Genomic DNA, 27,687 nt, shown 5'->3' on the forward strand with positions numbered 1-27,687 from the left:
CTGAGGCCTGATGACCCACAGTAGACACCCCAGGGCCTTCCTACTCACAGCTCCTCTGAGAGTCCAGCAGCCCCAGCCACAACGGAAGGAATAAAAATGTGCCCCTGACTGGAGAGCGGCATTCCACACGTTGGTCAGGGACTTTGGTGTGACCTGAAGAAAAAGGTGAGTTGATCCAAGTTGCCTCTCTTAGGAATTTTAATTAGACATTATTAAAATAATGAGGCTGCTAATGTGAGTTCAAGCTGGAACAAAGCCAGGAGACCTTGTCAGGGTCGTAGTGGGTCATGGAAAGTCAATGTTATAAGGCAAAAAACCCACAGCAAGAAACAAGACTCCATGAGCTGAGAGATCATGGCAGGCCATGAGGGGGTAAAGGGTCTCCTCACATCTCCATGGCGACCTCAGTTCTTGACTGCTTTTCTTTATCAGCTCACAGGTATCTTCATGATAAACCTGGTGTGAGGAGGATCTTGAGTGAAGCTCCCGATTCCTTAAATCAAAAGAACTTCACTTCACATGCATTCCCCCTGACTCACCACTGAGTAACCAGAAGCCTGCCATACTCAGTATCTCTTTGGATTAATTCTCCAAATTAGTTAAGCCCCAAGACAAGGGACTTTAGAGTGCTCCTTCAGTGTGCTTCTCTAAAATGATAGTGGCCCCACTCTGGACCGTAAGCTTCCCAAAGCCAGGAGCCTCCTGGGGTTTTGCACACCAGTGCACACCCAGGATGGCACCAGCACACAGACTGTTTCACTAAATATATTTTGAATGGAGGAATCAACAAATCACTTTAAAATATTTTACTTACTTATGTTCCACAGCAGCCCAGTGAGATATTTCTCTCTTAACCATGGCTTATTGTAATGTCGTTGCAATGCATTTGTCTATGGGTCCATGTAATTAATATTCAATGTTTTGACCAGTTTCATCTCAACTGTTAAAGTCAAAAGCAAGAATAATACTACTAACTTTTAGTATTTAAATTAGTGCTTAAGAGTCATAAAAAAGGGAACAAAAAAAAACCTTGCTTATCAACAATGTGGTAAAGCCATTTTTGTTATTCTAATTTAATATTTCCATCAACCACATGAAACAATATTACACTCATTTTATAGACAAAATCCAAGGCACAGAGGAGTTACATAACTAGGAAAGAATGAAGCCAGGATTTAAACATAGGTCAGGTGTTTAAATTTTAGCTCTTTCCATTTATCCTGTGCTATTTACAGGAATCTAGCGATCCTCGGATTTACTGTTTTGCTTACAGGTGGGGAAACTTTCAGGAGTAAAAGTAGAACTTCTGACTCCTGACAGAGTCAGGGAAGTTATGAAAACATGGGTCTGTTGTTCTGGTGAGGAAGGACTAAAAGCACCAAAGAGGCTAAGGTCAGGATAATTCCTCATTGGAGTCACTGCAGGTACTGAGGTCCTTTAATTTTTTATCCAGATATTAGTACTACTTATTCCATTTCACTATTATAGTTCTTAATTTTTCTATGTTATGCACAAATCAATGGATCGATGGATCTACCTGTCTACCAATCTATATGTGCATATAATGTCCCCTGCAGAGAAGTCACTACACTTTATGTGGTCAGTTCCTCTTCATTCAGCAAAAGCAGATTTGTAATAATTTTGTAGGGTAGATTGTCCAGGTTATTTTATCTATACACCACCTTACTAATTCAGAACCATTGAAAAGCCTCCACTTCCAGCCCTGGCTGGCATAGCTCAGTGGATTGAGCACTGGCTGCGAACCAAAGTGTCGCAGGTTCGATTCTCAATCAGGGCACATGCTTGGGTTGCAGGCCATGGCCCCCAGCAACCGCACATTGATGTTTCTCTCTCTCTCTCTTTCTCCCTCCCTTCCCTCTCTAAAAATAAATAAATAAAATCTTTAAAAAAACATAAATATAATTTTTAAAAAAAAAGAAAAGCCTCCACTTCCTAAGTCCCCATTTATTACAATCTGTGTGAAACCTGAGCGAGCATGAAAAGGCCTGATCCTGCCATTGTTTCACACCTGTGATTCCTATTGCTTCCAAGTGAGATGGAAGTGGACCCCTGCCAGTGCTGGGTCCTGAGCGCTGACTTCTAAACTGTCTATAACTAGACCACTGGCTTCATCTCATGCCGATTACATTAACTTTATGTACTTCAAGTCCCATGGTGATTAAAAGTCACACAAGCAGGACCAAAATTCATTGTAACCTAGAGTTTTCTAAATTCCAATTTGCATTTTTTTTTAGAAAGAGAGAGAGGCAAAGAGAGAGAGAAAAAGAAGAGAAACATTGATAAACCACCTCTTGCATGCCCCTATCTGGGGACCTGGCCAGCATCCCAGGCATGTGTATCAACCATGAATCGAATAGGGTGACCACTCAATTCTCAGGCTGGCACTCAGTCCAGCCTAGCCACACCAGTCAGGGCCAAATTTGCATTCTTTAGCAATGATACCCTTGCACTAAGATGTCAGCAGAGGAAAACACCTAAAGATGAGATCTCTGCTTCCAAAGTCATGTGAGGGGAATCATGTCCACGTTGACTAAGCAGGGGTGCAGGCAAATGTTAGACCATGTCCTCGTTTAGGTTCTGCAACTGTGGTCTCAAAACATACTGGTATTTGTGTTACCTCAACTCTTTACTTGCAAGCTGTCAGGCCATAATGAAATACACACATTAAATTTATGTACACTGTGGTAATTTGCTATAACTTGATGGTTTTTTAGAACATTCTTACCACACCTGGTATAGTGGAAAATTCATGAACATCAGAGTCCAACATCTAAATTCAAATTCAGGTTCTGTCGTATACTAGTATATTTACAGTTATGCAGGGACGAGCTGTTAAACCTCTCTTTCTTTCTTTTTTATTTGTATAATAATAAGAAGAATGCATTTCCTATACATTAATAATATAATGTAGGTAATGCACCTAGTTACTCAAACGTTAGTCCCCTTCATCTAAGAAGAATGAATGGTACTATTAAGTCCACCAAGGTGTGACTTCACAAAAGTAAGTAGGCCACCTACTCATGTTTGAAAAACTACTGAAGAATAAATGGAGGCAAAAACATACAAGTGCCTGGAAAACCACCGAGAAAAATTAAAAATTCAGAATAAGATGATCTAAAGTCAAAATAACCCTGGCTATCTCCCTATGAAAATAGATTACAAGTTTCAATTTAAAGTATATCTTTCTTAGGAATCTATCTCTTTAAGACATTTTACTTTAAGGCATGGATTTAAAGAGTTCATATTTCATCAACCTGAAACTTGGAGCATAAGGACCTCTTAAATTCCAACAGGAACACATGGAATTTATCTGTAAACATCTTTTATACAGAGAGATCAAAGAGAGACCCTGTTCTGCAAAATCACAATACTGAACATAATAGAAACTCTCAAAAAACATGATGGTGCTGTGGTGTGTTTTATTTCCCAGTTGTGTGTGACATTTTTGAGAGGATCAGATACTCTTAATTGTTAGGTCAGGTAGTGTCTCTAGGCTATTGTGAATCTCGCTGTACTCAGGCTTGTACCAGGTCAGATAGAAGAGGCCTCTATTATTTGAAAAGAGCATTGTGATAATTTCCAGGGGTTCATGAACTTAAGCAAAACAACAAAATTCATAGAACAAGCTTTCTGAAGATTGCCTGAACTTGGGTGAGAGCAACTGAACAAAAAAAAAAGCAACTGGCATTGATATAGGTGTCTTATAAAGGCCATTTGTCCTGCAAACCAATCCAAGGAGTTAACCAAGTTTAACCTTCTCAGCTAGTGACTGACTTGAGCCTTTGGGATACAGTGATCACAGATAAGGGCCAATATGCTGCATGGGGATGAAACCTGGACTGTGACACCCATTGATGCAGTCAAAATGACAGTTTTCAAAGCTGTCAGTAAACAAACATAACATCTTAAGTCCAAGCTGGAGTCTTGATAGATTAAGTCCCCAAAATTGGATCAATTTCATAAAAGTAAACAAATTCTTGGCATGAAGTTCACTTATTAAGAAAGATGTTTTCACAAACCTAGACACACAAAAGGGCTCACAGACCAGGAGAGGGTCGTAGGGGGTGTGGAGCAGTGTCAAAGTTCTGCTCCCTCAGACCCTACGAGGGGAGGATGTGCCCGAGCTGTCAAAAGGAAGCTAACTGTGGGAGTGCAAACTAGAAACAAGTACTTTTACCCGTGTGTATGTGTGTGTGTGTGTGTGTGTGTGTGTGTGTTCTCTTGTTTTGTAAACATTCTGTTAAGTCCAGGTAGAAATGTTCTAAAAACCAGAGTATTCAGTAAGTGATAGGAACACATTTATCAAATAATAGTAATTATCTTATTATGAATCACTTTTAAAATATCTATATTTTGCATCATGCTTTAAAAACTACATTCCCATTCATAATCTCTTTTAAACCTCCTATAAACTCCATATGTTAAGTATGATTATTCCCATTTTACAGGTGAAGACATGAAAGATGTCAACTGACCTGACCCAGATAACACAGCTGATTTGTAAGCCACCCAGCTAACATTACTGCCGTGTCCTCTAGTCTCGTAAATTCATTTGAATGGAAATACTCTCATTAAAATATCGTAAGATAAAAATTAAAGTCACAAATTCAAACCCAAAAGTGTAACAGAAGTACAGATCATCAGTTCTTTGGAGAATAGTAGCCATGGAAGGCCAACACAAAACAATTATTATTACTCATTAAGGGAAAATAATCATTCTCTAGCAACATTTAATTTACTGTAATACTAAGAAAGCTTTAGGAAGCCCAGAGGATTATTTATTTTTTGGAAGCAGTACAGATTACACATCACCAAGGAAACACTGGGAAGTGTGCCTGTCTTGGTCGCTTGGCCTTTTTTCTTTTAATTCATTGTCTTTGCTTGGCCCAGTAATTACATTTTGAAGTTTCGTAGCACAGAGAAGCTTGTGTAGCAAGTAAGCCAATTTGAATAGGTTTTTCACTGTTTCTCATAAAAACATGATTTGTGATTACAATGTTTTCCTTCGCACAGTGCCTCTGGTGATCAAACTCTCCCTAGGAGAAAGGAAACAAAATCAACCAAATTGCCACATTCTTCACCTCTGCCACCACCAGAGACAGCTTATTTGCACATCATGATGAAGGTTCTTATTAGGTTCTATTCTTTCTTGAATCTAGAATACTTTATTGTGATCTTAAAATAAAAAGACATAATACCTCTACCTTTATGATTTTGATAATGCATGTCATATAGAGTTAGTGATAAGCTTGATACTCTGCCATTTTCTCTAATTACACTGTGGGACAATTTGCACGTATTTTTTAAATGACTCATTTAACAGTTTATAAAATATCTCTCCAATACACAGAACAAGCACCTAACGGAGTTTCTCCTTATCTGAAATCAGTCACCCCTCCCTTCCTACCTATTCAATGTAACTAAGGTTCCACCATACTGAGTAGACTCAAATCTAAAAGACTTATTATAAAATTAAATGTCTCCATAGGCTGAGTAACATCTGAACAGAATCACAGATGCAAAAAAGAACATTTCTGAAGGGAGAACATTAGGAGAAATAATGATACACACGCAGTGTTGGCTTTCGTGTCCTTGAACTGAGCCTTGGAGGTGCCCAAACACCAGGAAGAGGTTCACAGAACTCAAAAGGCCAGACACCATGAGAAACCTCTGTGAAGCTTGAATGCGGGACTCAGAGGGAGCAGGAAATGGCCACTGAGAGCAGAAGTGGACAGCATGGATAGAGAGCTGTTGTCCCTGACATGCTCTGCATGTTGAATCAGTAGAGCCAACCTGAGGTGAGCCCGCTGCAGCAGGGACCCAATAACTACAGGAACTAAAAGTACTAGTCCTTTCTCACACACCCAACACAACAAGCACCTGTTAGTAATGCACAGTGCCTGAGACAGAGGTATAGGGAGCTACTCTGAGGGGCAGGGACGGATCGGGATGGGGCCAGGCAGAGGGAGCATCCCTCTCTGTCAGCCAAATGAGCACAGGAAGTGCTGCCTTGACCAGAAGACCAAGTGCCCATCTTGCATGTCCTTTCCTTTTTTTCTCGCTGCTAGCAACTCCTTACCCACCTGCAACTACCTCCCAACTTCATTTCTTATTCCACATTAGTGCCAGTGCCGAGCCGGGGGTATAGATGACAGTGAAGATGAAAAAGGAGAAAAGAGGGGAGAAGAGAAATACATGAGCTACCTCCCATGATTCTTTGTGCCTCAGCTCAAGCACATCCTGAAGTTTAATTATGAAGCCCAATCTGCTGACATTAATACAAGGTACCATGTACTGCGTACCTATCACGTAGCAGACTCAGTGCCACTTGCTTGACAAATATTATATAATTCAGTACAATGCCTTAGGAAAAGTATCATCAGCCTTATCTCTTAGGTGAGAAGTCACACTTTGTGCTAAGTCTTAACATTTGCCCACAGTCATTTGGACTTGATATATTTTCAGATCCAAGATTCAAGCCCAGGTCAGGGTGGCTCCAAAGACTGTTCTCTAAGTATAGTCTTCATTAGCAGTTCTAGAATTCCTTTTGAAAATGCCTAACAAGCAGGCACCTACCACCGAGTGTAACTCAGATGTACTTTGAGATTACAACGACATTTTCCCGACCACCATCCCCCATGCAGTGAAAGGGGGCTCCCTCTCCTGGGCCTGCCAGGGATTCTCCATAATCGAGGCAGGACTGCAAGGCCAGAAATGGTCCAAGAGGCTGTTTTTGTCTTTTCTAGTAACACTTACTCTGCCCTTCCTATCCTGAGTCAGAAAAAGGTCACACGCAGTCCCCTTTTCTTTGATTTCCACCCAAAACACAAGGCATGAAGGTTACATGCTGTGTACCGCATGGCTAACAAAATCTGAGCATTCAATATTCCCCAAAGACTTTGTGCTTCTCCACTCCCCAGCTCTCCTCCTCCGGGAATCCTCTGGAGACTCATCCCCCTGTTTAATTTGCAAAGCACCTTAGCTCTCTGTTCTCTGTGGGCTGGCTTGAGCACATCACTGGTTTTCTGAGATTCATCCATGTGTTTTACTCAATAATGGACCACCTCCTCTACGTTCCCCAATTTACGTACTCAGAGAGGACAAAGGCCTATTTTCTTCTTTCTTTCCCTCCATCTGGGACATCAGCTCCCAGACAGAGGTTTATTCTCCCACCTACGTAAATTATTCTACCTACTTGAAAAGTCAGATGCTGCTCATTGTAATTTGGGTTTTGTTTTGTTTTTTAAAGTGACTGTCTTTTACTAATACTTTAATTACTTACAACTTACTAATACTTTAAGTGCACAGAAAACATCTGTATTTTTGAACAGAGGTGGCAAGAAGGTACTCTTAACTAATTCACAGAGCCAATGGCAGGCCAATACAGTTCTTAGGTTGTAACATTTTAGAAAAAAGTATTAATTCAGCCCAGACCATGTTACTAATATATTGAGTTAACACTTTCCCACCAAAGCTTTAGCAATAAAAATTTAGTAACAAAGGGACTGGTCTATTTTAGTCACATGGGATGAGAGGCAGTTCTAGAACATCCTATTAGAGCACCATAGGCAGTAGGATGGCCCCAGGATATGAGGCCAGCTCAGAAGTGTGGCTGAACACTGCCCAGACCCTCACTTGTAGGTTATATAGGACACTAGGTAAAGAAAATGAGCTCCTTTGAGACAAAGGGGGAAGAACAGAGTATAGGGCAGAGCCCCATTTCACCAATGCAGGAAGAACTAAAAAAAAAATCTACTATTATTTTTTTTAAGTTAAGTGGTTCCTGAAAATAAAATCAATATTTTATGTAAGTTCAGCCTCTGTGGCAACTAAAATTTTACATCTGACATCTGCTTTCCTCCAAATGATGTTCTTGGAACATTTTCTGAAATCTCAGAGGTAATAAAGGTAAACCAGGACCTCCAGCATCCGTTAAACTGTTCCTCGTAATCCATCCCAGTTGATTCTGCTCCTGGGCTGGCTGATTTTAATCCTCCTATGCAGGCCATTCTGACCCTCTGACTGCAAAGATAAGAGGAGTAAAGCTTTTACAATAATGGAATATCATATCTGGAAAGGATTCCACAAATCCCTCTATAAAATTCATATGAAAAAATCTAATTTAGCAGAAGCTTCAAACAACGCAGTGCACCCCCAGTCTCTAAAGCTCGTGGTGAACAAGGGCCAGGTGAGAGACTAACCTGCATTCCTGGAGAACACACACCATTTCACAATGCCAGTCTTAATTCCGCATCTCTAAAAAATAGACACTGAACTAGTTATTAAATGACTATTAAGACTTTTAGTCTTTTTCCCCATTTCTTCTGCATCTCAGACTATCAAAATATAATGTTTTTGTTTTATATTATGAATCTCCCAATTTTTTCTGGCAAAATGACTAGGTTTGACAAATTCAATTTTGCTTTTTCTTCTCCTTTATGATATAGTGCCGTAAGATTGCAGAATAAATTCAAAATTTTTTCTAATTTTAAGCTTGCTGCTTTATGCCCATAGTATCATCCAAATTTAATGGAGAATTAATAAAGAAACAGACAAAAATCAGTCTAATGGGTTGCCAACCAACAGTAGTACAGATAAAAGCAGTCTGTTTGACCTGGGCAGATTCTGACCAACATTATCTCAATATCTTTATCCTATAAAGTGTTCAGCTTCCCTAAAGCAGCCACCCAACTACCTGCATAAGCTATTAATCTCTTTTCATTACCTACCTCTGTACTGCCCTCTGTGTGTGCCCCTCCTTGCCTTCAGTTACAGGAAATGAGATGTCCCAGTGTGGTCCTGGGCATCAAAGAAGTGGGAGCGCTAAGTGTTGCGTGTGGGGCTGACAGGCCTTTGCTGTATGAGAGCTGTAAAGTTGCATAAAGAAAATTTTGTTAATAAAATTCTCTCTTGTCTTTGAAGAGAGCACTGCCTGTTTGTTCTGTGGTGAGTTCTTTCTTCCATAAAGCCAAATATTATATAATTTGGTAACGTAGTTAACCTTACTCTAATTTATCTGTTTTTAAAAAAATATATTTTATTGATTATGCTATTACAGTTGTCCCATTCCCCCCCCCCTTTATTTCCCTCCACCCTGCAACCCCCTCCCACAAGCATCTCCCTCCAACCCAGCTACCTTAGTTCATGTCCATGGGTTGTGCATATAAGTTCTTTGGCTTCTATATTTCCCATACTATTCTTACCCTCCCCCTGTCTATTTTGTACCTACCATTTATGCTTCTTATTCCCTGTACCTTTTCCCCATTCTCCCCACTCCACCTCCCCACTGATAATCCTCCATGTGACCTCCATTTCTGTGACTCTGTTCCTGTTCTAGATGTTTGCTTAGTTTGTTTTTATTTTTGTTTTTGTTTTAGGTTTAGGTTTAGTTGTTGATAGTTGTGAGTTTGTGGTCATTTTACTGTTAATATTTTTTATTATTTTCTTTTTCTTAGATAAGTCTCTTTAACATTTTATATAATAAGGGCTTAGTGATGGCGAACTCCTTTAATTTTCCCTTATCTGGGAAGCACTTTATCTGCCCTTCCATTCTAAATGATAGCTTTGCTGGATAGAGTAATCTTGGATGGAGGTCCTTGCCTTTCATGACTCTGAACACTTCTTTCCAGCCCCTTCTTGCCTGCAAGTTTTCTTTGGAGAAATCAGCTGATAGCCTTACGGAACTCCTTTGTGGGTAACTGTCTCCTTTTCTCTTGCTGCTTTTTATCAAATTTCTAGGATGGCTGGCGTTAAGCTTCCAGGTGAAGGTAACACCTGACCAGAAAGCAGTGTTCAAGGATTGAGATGGGCAGCCACTGTCCTATGACTCCAGGTCTTCCTCCCCCTAACATGCCTTCTCCTTGTGCTTGTGGCCTCCTCATCTACATGCCTCTTAAATATTAATTTAGCACAATATTTTCTTTCTACCTTTTTTGCCCCCACTTTTCTTTCTTCAGATTTGACTACCAATTTTTGGCTAATAAACAAAAATTTCTATCCACAGCACTTCTCTTCCACTTCATATTTGAACTTGCACTCACTCAGTGTAATCTCCAACTAAATATCCCACAAGAGCCTTTAAATCCATGCCTTTAAAAATTATACCCAACACCTGGCATTTCTTCACTCGCCCCATACTTTCTCTTCCTCGGTTTTCCCCGTCCATGAAGAACCAAAGCCAGAAAGCTGGCCAGTCATGCTCTGCTCTCTCTTTTCCTCACCTACGCATCAAAAAGTTGCCAATATTGACATTTTCGACACCTAAATCTCTCTCAAACCAACTCCTTTCCACCTTCCTCCCTGCAAAATAGTCTCATCATTTCTTACCTAGTTTGTTATGATTTGTAGTAAATCTTTTGGTGGTACATCTCCCCCCTATAGTCCATCCTCCCTCCTACAACTACAATAATATTTCTAAAACAAAACAAAGTTACTTCCTTTCCTAACAGTTTTTTCTACGGCTACAGGATGTTCAGCTCCTCAGAGGCCCTGAAAGCCCCATGATGATTTCACTCTCACATCCTCTCCATACAAGTTATAAATGTGTAATATATAATACTTACACGTATTCTGGTAAAGAACTTGAAAAATTTTTTCACTCTAACTTCCCTCTTTTTGTTTAACCATTTAGTAATCTTTGTTCTTCAAGAATGGCACACTCCAAAACAACAGCCTTTGTTCAAATTACATACTGGTGGCATCTCAACTGAGGAGATTTGTCTCCATTTATTTGAAAAACACCACCAGTTTAGTAGCCAACAATATCATAAGCTGGCAAGAAAAATGATTCAGTAAAATTTTTTTACTGAGCTGGTGGACATGGCCAATTTTCTCTACCTTTGCAGTGTTCTAAAGATTCCTGCTGCATCTCTTATCTTCAGAATAGCTACCTCCAAACTTCAACTTGGTTTCAATACTTTTCTTTAAAGTAATAACTCCTTGAGAAGCTGCAGCACCCAGGTACACTGTAATAAGGATACAGTTTAATATGGTGGGTGTAACACAAATTTGCATGCTTGTTCTTAGCTCTGCAAATGCCAACCTCCCAGTAAGTAGTGGAAGATAAGAGGCACTGGTGATGAGGGCTCAAATGTTGGAAATATTTTAGTTTCAGGTAATAGCTAATAAGCTTGGTAGTCAATGTATGCAAAAAGCTATTATTTCAGGAACTGAAGGTGTGACCCACCTTGACTCCAGGAGACCATAAGCTATTCCACCTTTGTGCCTCAGGAGGACTGAAAGCCATCAGAATGGGATCTGAGCCATTGTCCTCCAGGGTGAGACACCCTGCACTGAGGACACAGGTAAAGACCACAGGCCAGGCCACAGGTAAAGTTCACAAAAAGAATACAGCAGCTTTTTATCTGATTAACTTTTCCCGTGAATTCTAATCCCCTTACCTACACTTTTCTTCCCCTTAGAAAAAGGGTTGATTTTAAATAAATTTAAGATGGTCCGTTAGGGTACAAACCCTCCATCTTTTTACATTGCCAACCACCTGAATAAAGTGCCCATAAAAATCCCTGTCTCTGCTTATTGGGCCTGGTAGGTAACAGGCAGCAGAAACACCAGCTTTTCTAGCTTTTCTGGTCATGTGGGCCCTAGTGATTGTCTGAAAAGCACACTGCATGGGAGGTCAACTATAATCCATCTATTGTTTAAAGAATTAAATAAGGTTAACTTGATTTAAGAAAACCACACATAAAGTAGGAAATATTATAGAAATGAGCCAGTGAACCTGGTGCAAGACAGGTTCCATTTGGGCACGAGAGGCAGGCCAAAGGTAGAGCCCGGGTGCAGTGATGCTGTGCTGCCTCTTGCACTGCAAGTAAAGCAGGTTCTTTGATGTTCCTTTCTAATACCCACCAACTCTAGGAGACAAGAACGTGACTTCCTCCTGCTTTACGTTAAAGCCACAGTGTGCTGGTGAATGTTTAACAACCAGCTCTCTGGGCACAGTTCTGATAGGAACTTCAATCAGTATTTTGGTTACTGTTAGGTAAGTAAGACAAATGTGAAACAATTTAAGATGCTGAAATTTCACATTTGTCATTTATGTGAACTTCGCTGAACAAGATAATAATTTCCTAACATTGAAAGAATATTTCAAGAAAAAAAGAGAGGAGACCCAAATAAACACAATCAGAAATGAAAGAGGAGAGATTACAACAGATACCACAGAAATACAAAGGATTCTAAGAAATTACTACAAAGAGCTGAATGCCAAGAAATTTGAAAACCTAGGTGAAATGGACAACTTTCTAGAAAAATATAATCTTCCAAAACTCAATGAAAAAGAAGCAGAAAGCCTGAACAGACCAATAACAACAAAAGAAATTGAAGCAGTAATCAAAAAAACTCCCAACACACAAAAGCCCGGGGGACCAGATGGTTTCACAGGAGAATTCTACAAAGCATTTAAGGAAGAGCTAACCCCTATCCTTCACAGACTATTCCAAAAAATCCAAAAAAGATGGGAGTCTCCCAAACTCTTTTTATGAGGCCAACATCATCCTAATTCCAAAACCAGATAAAGACACAACAAAGAAAAGAAAACTTCAGGCCAATATCACTGATGAACATTGACGCTAAAATCCTCAACAAAATACTGGCAAACCACATCCAACAATACATTAAAAAGATCATACACCATGACCAAGTGGGATTCATTCCAGGGATGCAAGAATGGTTCAATATTCGCAAGTCAGTAAATGTAATACATCACATAAACAAAAGCAAAGACAAAAACCACATGATCATATCAATTGATGCAGAAAAAAGCATTTGATAAAGTACAGCACCCATTCATGATAAAAACACTCAGCAAAGTGGGAATAGAGGGAGCATTCCTCAACATAATAAAGGCCATATATGAGAGACCTTCAGCCAACATCATACTCAATGGCCAAAAATTAAAATCGTTTCCACTAAGATCAGGAACAAGACAAGACTGTCCACTTTCACCACTTCTATTCAATATAGTACTGGAAGTTTTAGCCACAGCAATCAGACAAGAAAAAGAAATAAAAGGCATTCAAATCGGAAAGGAGGAAACAAAACTGTCACTGTTTGCAGATGACATGATAGTAGACATAGAAAATCCTATAGACTCTACCCAAAAAACTGCTTGACCTAATAAATGAATTTGGCAAAACAGTGGGATACAAAGTCAATATCCAGAAATCAAAGGCATTTCTGTACACCAACAATGAAACAGCAGAAACAGAGATCAAGGAAAAAATCCCATTTGAAATAGCAAAAAGAAAAATAAAATATCTGGGAATAAACCTAACCAAAGAGGTAAAAGACCTGTATTCAGAAAACTACACAACACTGAAGAAAGAAATCAAGGAAGACACAAACAAATGGAAACATATACAGTGTTCATGGATTGGAAGAATTAATATCATCAAAATGTCCATACTACCCAAAGCAATTTACACATTCAATGCAATTCCTATTAAAGTACCAATGGCTTATTTCACAGACATAGAACAAACACTTCAAAAATTTATATGGAATTATAAACGATCCCGAATAGCTGCTGCAATTTTGAGAAAGAAGAGTAAAGTAGGAGGGATCACAATACCCAACACTAAGCTATACTACAAGGCCACTGTAATCAAAACAGCCTGGTACTGGCATAAAAACAGGCACATAGACCAATGGAACAGAACAGAGAGCCCAGAAATAAGCCCAAGTCTCTATGGTCAATTAATATTTGACAAAGGAGGCAGCAACATAAAATGGAATAAAAATAGCCTCTTCAACAAATGGTGTTGGGAGAACTGGACAGCCACGTGCAAAAAAATGAAACTTGAGTACCAACTTACACCATATACAAAAATAAATCCAAGGTGGATAAAAGACTTAAATATAAAACGTGACACCATTAAAGTCCTAGAGGAGAAGGTAGGTAGGAAAATCTCAGATATTTCACGAAGAAACTTTTTTACTGACGTGTCCCCTAGAGCAAGGGACATAAAGGAAAGAATAAACAAATGGGACCTCATCAAAATTAAAAGCTTCTGCACAGCTAAAGAAAACAGTATCAAAATTAAAAGAGAACCAACTCTATGGGAAAACATATTTGCCAATGATACCTCAGACAAGGGTTTAATCTCCAAAATATATAAAGAACTTACAAGACTGCACTCCAAGAAGACAAGGAATCCAATTAAAAAAGTGGGCAAAGGACTTGAACAGACACTTCTCCAAGGAGGACATACAGAAAATCCAAAGACACATGAAACGATGTTCAATATCGCTGGCTATCAGAGAGATGCAAATTAAAACCACAATGAGATACCACTTCACACCAGACAGAATGGCCATCATAAACAAAGCAACAAACAACAAGTGTTGGAGAGGTTGTGGAGAAAAGGGGACCCTAGTGCACTGCTGGTGGGACTGCAGACTGGTACAACCACTATGGAAAGCTGTATGGAACTTCCTCAGAAAACTGAAAATGGATCTGTCTTTTGACCCTGCAATTCCACTGCTGGGACTCTATTCTAAGAATACTAAAACACCAATTCAAAAGAACCTATGCATCCCAATGTTCATAGCAGCACAATTTACAATAGCTAGATGCTGGAAGCAACCAAGATGCCCATCAGTAAATGAATGGATCAAAAAATCATGGTACATTTACACAATGGAATTCTATGCAGCAGAAAGAAAGAAGGAGCTCCTACCCTTTGCAACAGCGTGGATGGAGCTGGAAAACATTATGCTAAGCTGAAACAAGCCAGGCAGTGAAAGACAAATACCATATGATCTCACCTTTAACAGGAACCTAAATAACAAAACAAAGAAACAAGCAAAATATAACCAAAGACACTGAAATAGAGGACAGGCTGACGGTGACCGGAGGGGAGAGAAGAGGGAATTTAAGGGGACAGTGGGAAGGGTTCACAGGAACAAACTTAAAGGACACATGGTCATAAACTAAGGGGAGGGTGGTAATGGGAGGGAAGTGGGGAGGGTGGGAGGGGGAACTGGATTGGGAGTAAAGAGGAGAAAACTGTATTTGAACAATGATTAAAATAAATAAAAATAATAAAAAAAATAATAAAAATAAAAGAAAGAATATTTAGTTTTTTGTGCCATTCACAGTGAAACAGTTGAAGACACCACACACTTAAGTTTAATCTGAATTATTAACATTTTCTCCATCATTTTTTTAGGTCTAGATAGATGATCAACAAAAGTAACTCAAACCTTAATTTGCAGTGTTTACTGGTTTCTACAGTATAAATACTCCCACCATGGCCCTTCTAGCTACCAACATAACATCCTTTCATGCAAAATTGGGAAGAGATATGCACTATTACACTATTAATTTAATTTTTACCATATGGATAAAATATACACCAATAATGTCAAGAACATAGATAATAATTACAGAGTACACTAATTAAGAAGTGATGAGTTTTCACCCTGGCCAGGTGGCTCGGTTGGGTGGAGCGTTGTCCCATACACCAAAAAGTTGCAGGTTCAATGCCCACTCAAGATGTCTGTGGGAGACAACCAATCAGTGTTTCTCTCTCACGTCCATGTGTGTCTGTCTGTCTGTGTCTCTCTTCCCACCCCCTTCCTCTCTCAATCAATAAACATATCTTTGGGTGAGGATTTAAAAGAATTTTTTAAAGAAGAGATGAGTTGTCCGTATTTTTCCTGTATTCTTTGTGTAATTCATTTCATTTTAAGTTTACATAATTTACTACTTAATTATGGCTTTAACAGCCAGCTTACAAAATTTCTAAAAATTTAACTGATTCTCAAGGGACAGCAGAGCTGGCTTCACCCAGCATACCAATGGCCCACTCATGGACTAAATACGTAAAGTGTCATCCTGAACAAAAGTAATAGGCAGGCCACTAGTATCCTTCAACATAAGAGTGCACATGAACATTAGAGACTTCAGAGGACAGAGCACTGTAGGAAAGACACAAAGCCAAAAAAATATCAGAGAATATCAGAACCACCAAAACTACAGGAATATACAGGACAGTTATTATGTCAGAAAGGATTGCTGCATTATGGGTTCCATGGATGAGACTTCCAGTTACCTATTCAATCAATATCTATTCCCCTTATAGATGAGACAGCCTGCTGCCTACCCAACACCCACTCTCCCCTTCCTTCTTACTAAAGAACACCATTATTAAGAGCACCCATGTACCCAATTAAGAAATTGTACTTTCCAGCCTTTGCAGCTTGGGGTGGCTATGTGACAACCTGAGCCAATGAGAAGTAAGTAACAGTCATTTAGTAGCACTTCCAAGAAGGCTCTCCGAAAGAATTCATTCAGCTGACACATGATAGTTGTTCCTTGGTCTTTTTCTTCTCTGTCTGAAATTCTGTGTCAAGACCCTGAGTCCTTAAGACTAGGAATCCATGCTTCAGATATTTGAGCAGAAAGATAGGCTCCTAACAACATCCTGTCATCCTTACCTGCCTACCTCCAACTCCACATTACATGAGAAAAAATAATTAAATTAAGCTGTTCTCACTTGGTTTTTCTATTAAATGAGGCCAAACTCCCCACCCTCAGAGGAGGAGGAGGAGGAGGAGGAGGAAGAGGAGGAGGAGGAGAAGGAGAAGGAGAAGGAGAAGGAGAAGAAGAAGAAGAAGAAGAAGAAGAAGAAGAAGAAGAAGAAGAAGAAGAAGAAGAAGAAGAAGCCTAATTAATAAGGGATCAGCATGAGACGACTGGGAAAGATTGTCAAACGAGACTATGGTAAAGCTCAGCCATCAGCATCACCATTCCATTTTAAAACACATCTAAAGAGTCCCTTCATTAACTCTCACTCAACCTCCCACTAAATATTACAAGGACCACAAAGAGAAAACTAGGGCTGGCTGTTCATTTATTTTAATAATTTGGAAGGAATTTCAACTAACTGTGAGGCTATAAAAGTAAAAATAAGAAATAATTGGTGAGTTATGAGTCACACTTTGCTACCAGAAGCATAGGAGCAAGACCAAAAACAAGGTAGAGATATACTGTCACTATATCAGCCGATGCTTCTTTGCTTCTAAATAAGAGAAATCCAACTCAAATTAGCATAAAAGTTCAGGCAGAAACTAATCTAGAGGATTTTATAAAAGCATTAACACTCAATTCCTCTTCGTGTTTTAACTGTTTTTCTTGTGTTAACTGAATTGAATGGATCTCTGGCTCCATGTGGTGGCCCCTACCATCTCCAGGATCATATTCTCTAGGGCTCAGACACAGAACAAAATAACATCTATCTCTTTCCTGGGAACATTATGTCCCACTGGCTGTACCTTAGTCACATTCCATCTTTGAATAAATAGCTGTTGACCAGGGCAACATGCAATGACCTGATCTGCCATGCCACAGCCACCTGCCTCACCCCTAGAACCAGCAGGGAGGCACTCCTTTGAAAGCACAGGGACTGTGGAACAGCAGCACCTACTGCCAGGTTGCACCAACAGGAAGAATGAGAATACATAAAGCTACACCTTGGCCATTTTCTCAATGGATCTGATTTTCTGAGAAGGCACCTTTTTTGGGGGGGGTGGGGGGGGTGGGGGGGGAATGGGTTCTAGTGATATAATTGCTTTCTTGTTCCCACACCACATCAGCCCTGGATACTAGAGAAAGGGGAGAACAATTTTTGTTCTCTCCAAGAACAAGAATTGAGTTTGATACCAGAAAAGGAGAGAATACAAATGGGATGGCAAATATAATATCCACTCTACCCACTGTTGGTGTCAGATCAAAAATTCAGGGTTTTGTATTAATGGAAAAGTCTGAGCAAGTCTCTCTCCTGAGGCAGTCATTCACCCTGAGGAACCCCTCTGCAGATTGCGCAAATGGTACCACATTGCTTTCCACTCACGTTGGGAGGCTGCAACTTCAAGGAAACAACTAACTAGGAAGAAGGAGGAAAGGATCACCAGGGCAGCGCATTTCATCTTGAGAGGTACAGCCCTCAGTGTAAAACCTCAGTGGCTGGTAGGGAAAGAAAGAGCAGCTCTGGATGAAGCAGATGCTGGGGACTGTAAATTTCCATGTGTCACAATGATTCATGGAATCAAAGGTGGTAAAAATACAGTAAGATCCTGCTTCAGCAAGGAAGGGCCACATCACTTGAATGCCTACTAGACACCAGGAATCAAACTGGGAGTACCTCACATCAAAAACAAGATGATAATACAGTTATCAAGTCTACAGAACCAAGAAGTAAGCCAAGGGCACATACCAATTACAAAGACTTACACAGCACAGAGGAAAGTTTATGTTAACAAGCTTCCATAAATCTTTATGTCAACTATATAAAGTATAAACTATTATAAGGTGGAAAACTGATCAAAAATATTATTTCACATTAACAGTAACAAAAATAAAATCACTACATGTCAAAACATTTTAGTAATGTAGTGTTAATATAACAGAAAATTGTTTCAGTCATTTATTCATTAAAGAAATAAACTACGCCAGGACAAAGATTTTAAAATCAGTCCTCTCTCTCCCTCTTTGTTATTCCAACTAGTGACCTCCTTGAAACTGAATAGTCTTGAATGGGTCTGTGTTTTCCTAATGGACTTTGTTCTACTTAATGCATTCTTTATTTTTCTTCTTCACTGACTCTGAGGCCACATTCTACCTGCCACCTATCCAATTATTCACTTAATATGACATGGTATTGACCTATTGTTTTGACTGAAATACACTTACTTTAATGAGGGGCTGGTGGATAGAAAAACATAAGACGAGTAAAAAATAGAAAGGCCCATGAAATGCCATTAGAGGCAGATATTGGCGGTACACTAGTTTCATAGGGCTGTTGTAACAAAGTACCAGACTGGGTAGCTTAAACATCTTGGCCAGTTGCCCCCACTTGGATATCATGGGACCTGCATGTAGTAGGTATACAACAAATGTTTGTGTTTTTTTAATAACTGGTGTTGGATTTTGAGCATTTGTTAATGTCACTTCTTTGGTACCATACCAAATATAAATACCTCAAAAGCACACCTTCCCTCAGACTCAAATCACTACCTTTCCATCCCTGGAAAGTCTTACTTTGCTCCGATGTGCAAATCTCTGATCTTTATTGGAACATTGAGTCTCTCCAGATTCAAATTCAGGACTTGCTTAGACTAGAACTCAAACCCAGTACGTCAGCCCTGGTCAGACACTGGCCCCACCATGTGAATTATGGCTCCACTTTATAAAGCAATAGAAATTACTCAGCCCTAAAATAAAGAAATAATTGAACATCCTCCAAGTAGCCTTAGTATCTCCTTCTCTCTGAAGCTTAACATCTTCGTAGATCAAGATCTGTGATCACAGAATCACTCCGACAAAGGACAAGGAGGCTGTGTAGTAAAGGGTTAACTCAGGCCTGCTTGTTCAAGACCTGTACATTCCAAAGGATGGCCTGGCCTCAGGAAGATCCACCCTGTCTGGAGACACAGTCTCTGAGCCCTTCGAACAGCCTACCAGACAAGAGTGCTTTTTTGTATTCCTGAGGTCTTGAGCCAGGCTGCAATCCATTTAACGAGATGGTGTGTGCTAGCAATGTAACTTATGATAAATGCCCTTTTTAGATTTTTTGGTTTTGTTTTTATTTGCATTTTTATTGTATTTTTTCATTACCATTTATCCCCTGCATACCCTCTTCTACCTCCACCCATTCTTCCAGCCCCTACAATCACCACCCTGTTGTCTGTGTCCATGAATTATTTTTTTTTCCTTTTTTGCTTGATCCCCAATTCATGCTCTTGTCTGCCTGAGGTAATGGGTCATGCTGTACCAGTTTGACATCAGAGGGACTGGGAACTGAGTCACTGAGGTCAGACACCTGGGCGCTCCATGCCTAACATAAAGCTGACATCTCTGGACCCGGAGGCCCAGGCAGCTCCCCTCGTTGGCAACACTTTGCACAGGTGGTCACACAGCATTGGGGGGAGAGTTAAGGCTGTCTGTGGCCCTCACCAGGAAAGGAAAACCTCAAGCTTACTTCTCCAGGACTTCACCCTTTTGCCTTTTACCTTTGCTGATTTTAATCTGTATTCTTTCACTGTGATAAACTGCAAGTGTAAGCCTAACAGCTTTTCTGAATCTTGTATGTCCTAGCACATCATCAAGTCTGAGTATGGTCTTGAGGAGCTCTGGTTCAGAGCCACTTTCAGTGAATTTCAAAATGAGCTAAAGAAGCCAGTTATTTTAGTTTCTCTCTACCTGCAGACTTTTGGTACTCAGAACACTCCAGACTTTTACATACAGCTGCCCCATTACTTTGGTTTTCCCCTCTACATCAAATCTCAGGAAGAACTGACTATACCTTGAAAAATTTTAAATACCTAAATGCATTAACCAAAAAAATTCAACCTCTACAGAGTTAGCAAAAGGAAATGCTCACACATGTTCACATGGATAAGTACGTTCATTCTAGTAGTTACTTGTAAGTAAAAAATTAGAGGCAATAATACTCAGAAATGTTGTAATATATAATAGAATATCCTTACTATGGACTATTATGTACAATAGCTAGGTCCTTATATGGAGTTCAATCCAAGAAAGATCATTGAGGATAAAAAATCAGAGGTGCAGAATAGAGCTTCATTTTTGTGAAAACAAAAGCCTAGTGCTTGTGGTTGTGTGCACATGGAAAGGGCTGAAATCTCATTAATCTGACCTCAGGGGGTACAATGAAGCAAGGAAGGGAGGGCAGAGTAAGGGATTTCTTGGATGATTGTTGGGAACCGCCCTGACTGATATCAGAGGCTGAAACCCCCGCCTAGCTAAGGCTAAGGGAACGCCCTTGGAACTGTAAGCCAGCAAGGAGACAAAAGCTTATCTTCCTGGCAGGAATGCTGCTTCTGCTGCTTTATTCATAACTGAACCCCCAAAAAGCTTGGTCGGTTAGCCAAAGACGGGTAAGATTCCCCACGGGGGGAACGACCTAAGACAGGCACGATCACTTTGGGAAGCCCCCCCAAAAGAAGGACTTGGGGGGCTGCAGCAAAAGGGGGTGATGGACCCTCGCTCCTCGGCTTTGACATAGCCTGAGTTCTCAGCATCTGGAAGAAAATCTCTTTATCTCTCGGTTGCCTTAGTTCCCTTGCTCCACCTAAGCCTGAAACAATGACAGGGTGGTGCAGCTCGGTACTGAGAAGTGCGGATTCCCCAGGGTGATCAGGCCAAAGAAAGAATATGTAAATTACTGTGAAACCTCCTTTGTTTAGAATGCTCTCAGTTGAATGAGAAGGGTCTTAGGAGGAAGTTATTTTGTTCCTCAGTCTTACAGCTCTTTGACCCCCCAACTCAATAGACCGGCAGAGTTCTTTGTTTTCTATGGTTCCTTACTTCCCCTAATGAGTACTGTACTTTACCTGAATTATTATGCAAAATGAGCCTAATAAAAGCAGGTATGGACGGTAAATCAGCGCTCCTCCTCACTAGAAGGGGTGGCCATTTCGTCCCTACTTCTCCACAGAAACTAGTTTGTCTCTGTGCGTGTTTTCTCTCGCGTGTTTATCGTCGAGCCATCCACAGTGTTCCGTGGTCACTGCTGGCCGGTGACCCACGCGCAACAGATGATATTTAAATACTTTCAACTATATATCATTTTCATAATTTTCGCATTTTTAAAATACCAGACATCCAAACCACTAGGCGCTAGTCAGCAAAATTCAGCAATATACAGATGATGTATTACATAAAATTGTACACCTGAAACCTATGTAATTTTATTAACCAATGTCTCCCCAATAAAGTCAATAATTTTTTTTAAAAAAAAGAATCTATGTTGCATTTATCTCCACTTCTGTCTCTGGGGAAATCTCACCTGAGTTGTGCCCCTGGTTTAGAGATGGGACCTGGCTCAGCAGGATGAGGACAGGTAGCTGGAGGGGAACTGGCGGCACCCTGCATGAGAATGAGGCACCTTCATAGGTGCTTATTTGACTTATTGTACCTTGTCATTAGATATTTAAAAATATGAATGCCCTAGTTTCCTTGGGTCATGGAACACCCTAAGCAAGAATTCCTCCCACCTGTCCTTTCTGTATACCCCGAGGGTTAAGGGAACTCCCCCTGCTGAAGAGCAGCTTGAGTACTGAGTGTGGGTAGTGACCCTTATGAGGTGACAATGAGCAGCTTTCTTGGTTTTATCCCTGATCTGCCATCTGTTGGTAGGACCTCATGCACATCCACTCCTACCCTAAATCTCTGTTTTTGTCACCTGTACATCAGGAGTCATGAATAGATCATCTCCAATGTCCTTCACAGCACTGCAGATCTAACTGGATTATTGCAATAAATTAGCTCCATCTTCCTTCATCTGGATACACCTTCTTTCCCTCTCTGTGGCTAATACTTCCAACCAAATATTTTTGTCATTCCCACCAAGAGAAGGAAAGATTAGGCTTGTGTAAAAAGAAAGATTCTCATTGGAAAAGGCTCAACATCCATCACACAAGTCTTCCTCTACCACGAGAATAAAGATTTCCATAAAAACTTTTATGTATTTAAAATAAGACCACCTGTTACAGGGTGCAGCCAAGAGGGGGGACCCCAAATGGGCATTTGAAATGGGGTCCAGAACTTAAGGTGTCCAGGAGATTTTAAGATGTCTCCACCCCCCCCACCCCAGGGCGTGGGTTGGGGGAAGGGACAAATGGAGCAGGACCATTGAGAGCTGTTTTGCAGCTAAGCTCTGGCGTGGTCATTTAACATATCTACAGCCTTTGGCTGGTCACTTAGATATGTTAAATAGCTGTGATCATCTCTGAGCCGGGGCGGGGGGGGGGGGGGGCGGCGAGAATGGAAGTAACTTCCCCACCAACACGTGGCAGATCCCCCAAGCTACAGCGCCTGCGTGGGAGCTCGGAGAAGATTGGCTCCAGGACATGGGGCCACACCTGCCCAGACTCAAGATGGCAACTCAGTAAACCTGGAAGGATACGAGTTCTGGCCTGTGAAGCCGAGTGTGGGAGGAGTCGGAAATGAGGCTGCAGAGGAAGATTGGCCGAGGGGATTTAAAACCCAGACTTGGCGGCCATTAAGGGGGAGAATCACGCGGCTTTGGGAGAGTGGGGGCTCTCCCCTTCCCGCAGCCCTGAGAAGGAGAGCCATGCGCAGCCCCGAGAAAGAGAGAACCTTCCCACAGCCATAGGAAGGAGAACCACGCGGCTTTGGCAGAGTTGGGGCTCTCCCCTTCCCGCAGCCCTGAGAGAGAGAACCACGAGGCCTGGGACGGAGTGGGGACCCCCCGCAGCTTTAGAAGGGGGAACCACCACCTGGTTTTAGCAAAGATCCTGGCGACTCAGTCGAGGGTGCCGGGAACCCAGGGAGGTCTCCCAGTCGAGAAGGAGGACTAAGAACCAGAGGACTGTCTGAGCCATGGACTTCATTTTCCTTCCCTGAAATACGGTACTCTGGACTGGGCAAAGGGGGGAAGGAAGGAAGGACTGTGTGTGTTTGTGGGTGTTTTAAGGGACTTTGGGATTTTTGATAAAGACATTAGGTCACTACTTTAAGTTTGTATAGCATTAAATAAACATTTCCTTTCCTTTTCATGAATCTCTGGCATTGAGAGATGTCTTTCCTTGGGCAGCGGACATGACGGACCTGGGGGCCTTTTAAATAATAGTATATCGTCCCAGGCCCCCCCCCCTTGTCTGTTCTGTAACACACCCACTTCATAGCAGTTGTATTACATAATTCTAATTCTCACCAGCAATTTATGGCTTTTAAGGTCTATGAAAAAGATGAATTAAATCTTTGATTAATGAAAAGTACATGTTTTATATTTATGTGTTCTCTTTAATTTTTTGTATGAATAAAGAGGGAACACTAATCTATGGCAAAATAGATAACCTCAGTGTCAATAGAAATGTAATTCAAAGGGCTCACAATCAACCTCTAGGACTAACTTCTAGATATTCCTAACATTTATCTTTGTCTTTCCATTTACCCTATCTGTCCTATCAGGAAATACAAGAAGAAAAATATTCATATATGGTCTTCATTCCCAGGATAAATTGAGTTTCATTATAAACCATCTACACTTTCTACTGCAATTAATCTGCTCACAAGAAGACCAATGCCAGAAGATTAATGGACACATATGAGGGCTGCTTTGCATGGCAGGGTGACTGTCATCATCACCCCAGTCAAAACACCAAGTGACCCCAGTGCCTCATTTTTCTACAAGTTGCAACATAGTACGCCACTAACTCTGCACAGTACACCACTAACTAACTCTGCACAGTACACCACTACCTCTGCACAATACACCACTAACTCTGCATAGTACACCACTAACTCTGTTCCAAAACAGCATTATGAGTTTCTGAAATTTAATTTACATTCTATTTCACTTTTGCAATTATAAATCCCTGAAGTTAAAGGTCATGAGAAAATGTCAGGAAAATCTATTTTATAGCACTACATAGGCAATTGATATTAACAGTATTCATGGTGTCCTTGGAGCAGCTTTTGTGCTTCGGTTCGTTTACTGAAAGAGTTAAAGTTAGGTTGAACACCAATAACATCTAAAAAAAAAAAATCTTGAAAAACCACAGATAAATCAACTGAAAGGAGATATTACATGAAACTATGATTTAGCTGCTGAGCAGTTTATGGAATAGCTGTGAACCAACAGATTCTGTTAAGATCTAAGACAGGCACAAAATATATAGATGACAAAGGCCTTTCCTTGAAGGACATACACTCTACATGGGGCCCAGAACATGGGAGATAACACTGTGGTTTGGTAAAGAAAGGTATAAACTAGTATGAAATCAAATTGGGAATACACAATAAATGTGGAGAGTCACCAAAGGAAGGTATGAAACAAGACAGAAAGGTTTAAACATGTATTGCTCCTCAAAGAAACTTTGTTAAGAGGAAGATGAGACCGACAAAAGTGATTTCATGGCATCATGTAAAATGGCAATAGTCTCATGGTTGGAGATAAAAATTTTAGGTGGCAACAGGAATTTCAGCTAGAGACAGGAATAAGCAACTTTTTGGTAGCATCTCAGTTGTGGCCTGGGAACAAGCTGCAGGTCTGGGAAATGAGGAATCATGTCTGGGGTCCAAATGAACCTGAGGACTAACAAGCACCACCATAGATACTCATTTTGATTCTAATGACCCATCAACCCAGAAGAGTTCTGAGTCTGGTAGGAACACAGTTGCAGCTTAGTCCTGAATCTTTCCACCATTAAAAACAGCAAGGAAAATGAAAAAATAAACTCATAAATTTTATTTTCAATCAAACTAAGAAACAGAAAAATCAGAAAACTTCAAACTGCAAATAATTGCTGCCTAAAAACAGAGCAGACCCAGAAGGGAGGGATAAGGAGTGCAGAGAAGGCCTGAGGAGGAATAATCTCAGAAAGAGCCAGCAAATATCAACATTACAAAAGCGTGGGTTGCCCTGTAAGGCTTTTTTTTTTATTGATTACTGTCTAGGTGAGCCCAAGGCAATGAGGGAAATAAGATGGGACCACACAGAAGGCCGTACTTTGAAGCTTTTGCTAAGGCAACAGAAGAGGAGGCCCTTGAGCTATGAAGCCTAGAATCTACGCTGGCTCGAGCTTCCACAGGATCTCCTGCTAAGCATCACAAATCCTATCTCATTAATATATGATTAACAACAAAGACATATTCTCTATATTTGCACAAAGATATTACAAGGAAAATAAAAAAGATGACAAGAGCAAGAAAGCCTTCTCTTTTTTAACTGTTCGCACTATTACAGATGTCCCCCATTCCTCCCCCTTTGCCCTTATCCAGCCAGCCCTGCCCCCGGCCTTCACCCCATTGTTGTCTGTGTCCATGAGCTGTGCACCTGTGCATGTAAGTTCTTTGGCCAATTTCAAAAACAATGAAAAAACTAGAAAATGCTGACATAAAGCAGATTAAAAGTACAACCTAACATTCTGATTAATAATTTTAAACCTTTGTGCAGCAATTAGGACTGTAAAGGAGAAACGCCAAAACTCAACTCAGAAAAGAAATAGTAGAAAAGACAAAGCCGTTTCAGAAACGAAGACTAAATGATAGTGAGTTAAAAAAAAAGAACAGACACCATAAAAAGCACAGTAAGGATATAGAGGACTGAAATGAGAAAATCAAAAATGCAAATTAAAATAAAAAAGGGGAAAAAGGACTACACGAAAACACATATTTTTAGAGTCAGGACTAGAAGGTTATATAACATTGAATTCATAGCCAACAGGATATAACTTATGTTTGAATGAAGCTTCTGTAACACATGTAATTTTCTCTAAAAAGTACTTCACAGCCTTCTTGCACTTAAAAATACTAGACAGCACTTCATCACTATGCTTCGAGGCCATTTTAAACAGTGAAATCACCAAGAAAAGCACATAAATGCAAAAAAGATAGTGCTAAATAGATTGCAAGATCAGAGCTGGAACAAGAGGGCAAAGCGCCGCCATGTTTGTCCTTAGCTGGGATGTGCACATCAGGTGACAAACCGCTCGACACTGCGCATGTCCACCAGTGACTGCAAATCACCTTGAGCGTGGAGGTGGGTTTACAAATAAGTTTTAGCAAGTAAGCAATCCTGAAATACAGAATCTGCAAACAAGCACCACCGACTATAGCTTTCGAGATTCAAAAGTTCAGGAAATACTGTTCACATGGAAGTTTCTTTAGGAAACCTGTAAAGGACAAACTCCAACAAACTGAAAGGTGAATTCAATTAATTAAAATGAGAGGGTGAAGAGAGAAGTAGGAGAATGGAACAGAGATCAATTCCATTACTTCTCAAATGGGAGTATTTATTGTTTTAAACAAGAGGGAAATAAGAGTATCAGGTCAAGGCAATACCTGGATTTAAAATGAAAACTTCCTGCCCTGGCTGGTGTGGCTCAGTGAATTGAGTGCCAGCCTGCAAACCAAAGGGTCACCAGTTTGATTCCCAGTCAGGACATATGCCTGGGTTGTGAGCCAGGTCCCCAGTAGGGGGCATGAAAGGCAACCACACATTGATGTTTCTCTTCTTCTTTCTCCCTCCCTTCCCCTCTCTCTAAAAATAAATAAATAATTTTTTAAAATTAGATAAAATTAAAACTTCCTAAATATCTATAGTCTATAGTCAAAAAGACTATTATCAAAAAAAGCTTTAAAAAAAGGGGGGATACATATAGTAAAAGTTTTTATAAATAAAACTTCTATAAATAAACCATAAAACTTAATATGTAATAACAGTAGACCAAGCATATACTTTCTATCAATACATGTACATTAGCTTAAGGAAGCTATTAAAAGGAAAAGATCTTCAGGTAGTATCACAAAATACAACTCAGTTCTATACTGTACACAACAGACATGCCTGAAACTACTTTTAAGCAGTTAAAGGTAAAGGAAAACACACACAAAAAGCAGAGGTTGTAAGTATAATATTACATGAGGTAGAATTCAGTTCAAGCATCAAAAGAGACAAAGAATGGTACCATGTCTCTAAAGGGTACAATTCACAATGAAGACAAACGGTTACGTTTTACACCCACCAACCACATAGTGTTTATTGACACAGTTGAAACAAGGAAGGCCACACCCCAGGTGTCCCAGCGAGCTACGCAGGACTTGCTACAGGATTGAGGCCTGTTGGGTGATTGGGAGGAGAGTTTAAGGAGGTATGG

The sequence above is a fragment of the Phyllostomus hastatus genome, unplaced genomic scaffold, assembly GCF_019186645.2.
Source record: "Phyllostomus hastatus isolate PE091 unplaced genomic scaffold, TTU_PhHast_1.1 phas_scaffold_501, whole genome shotgun sequence".
NCBI classification, from domain to species: Eukaryota; Metazoa; Chordata; class Mammalia; order Chiroptera; family Phyllostomidae; genus Phyllostomus; species Phyllostomus hastatus.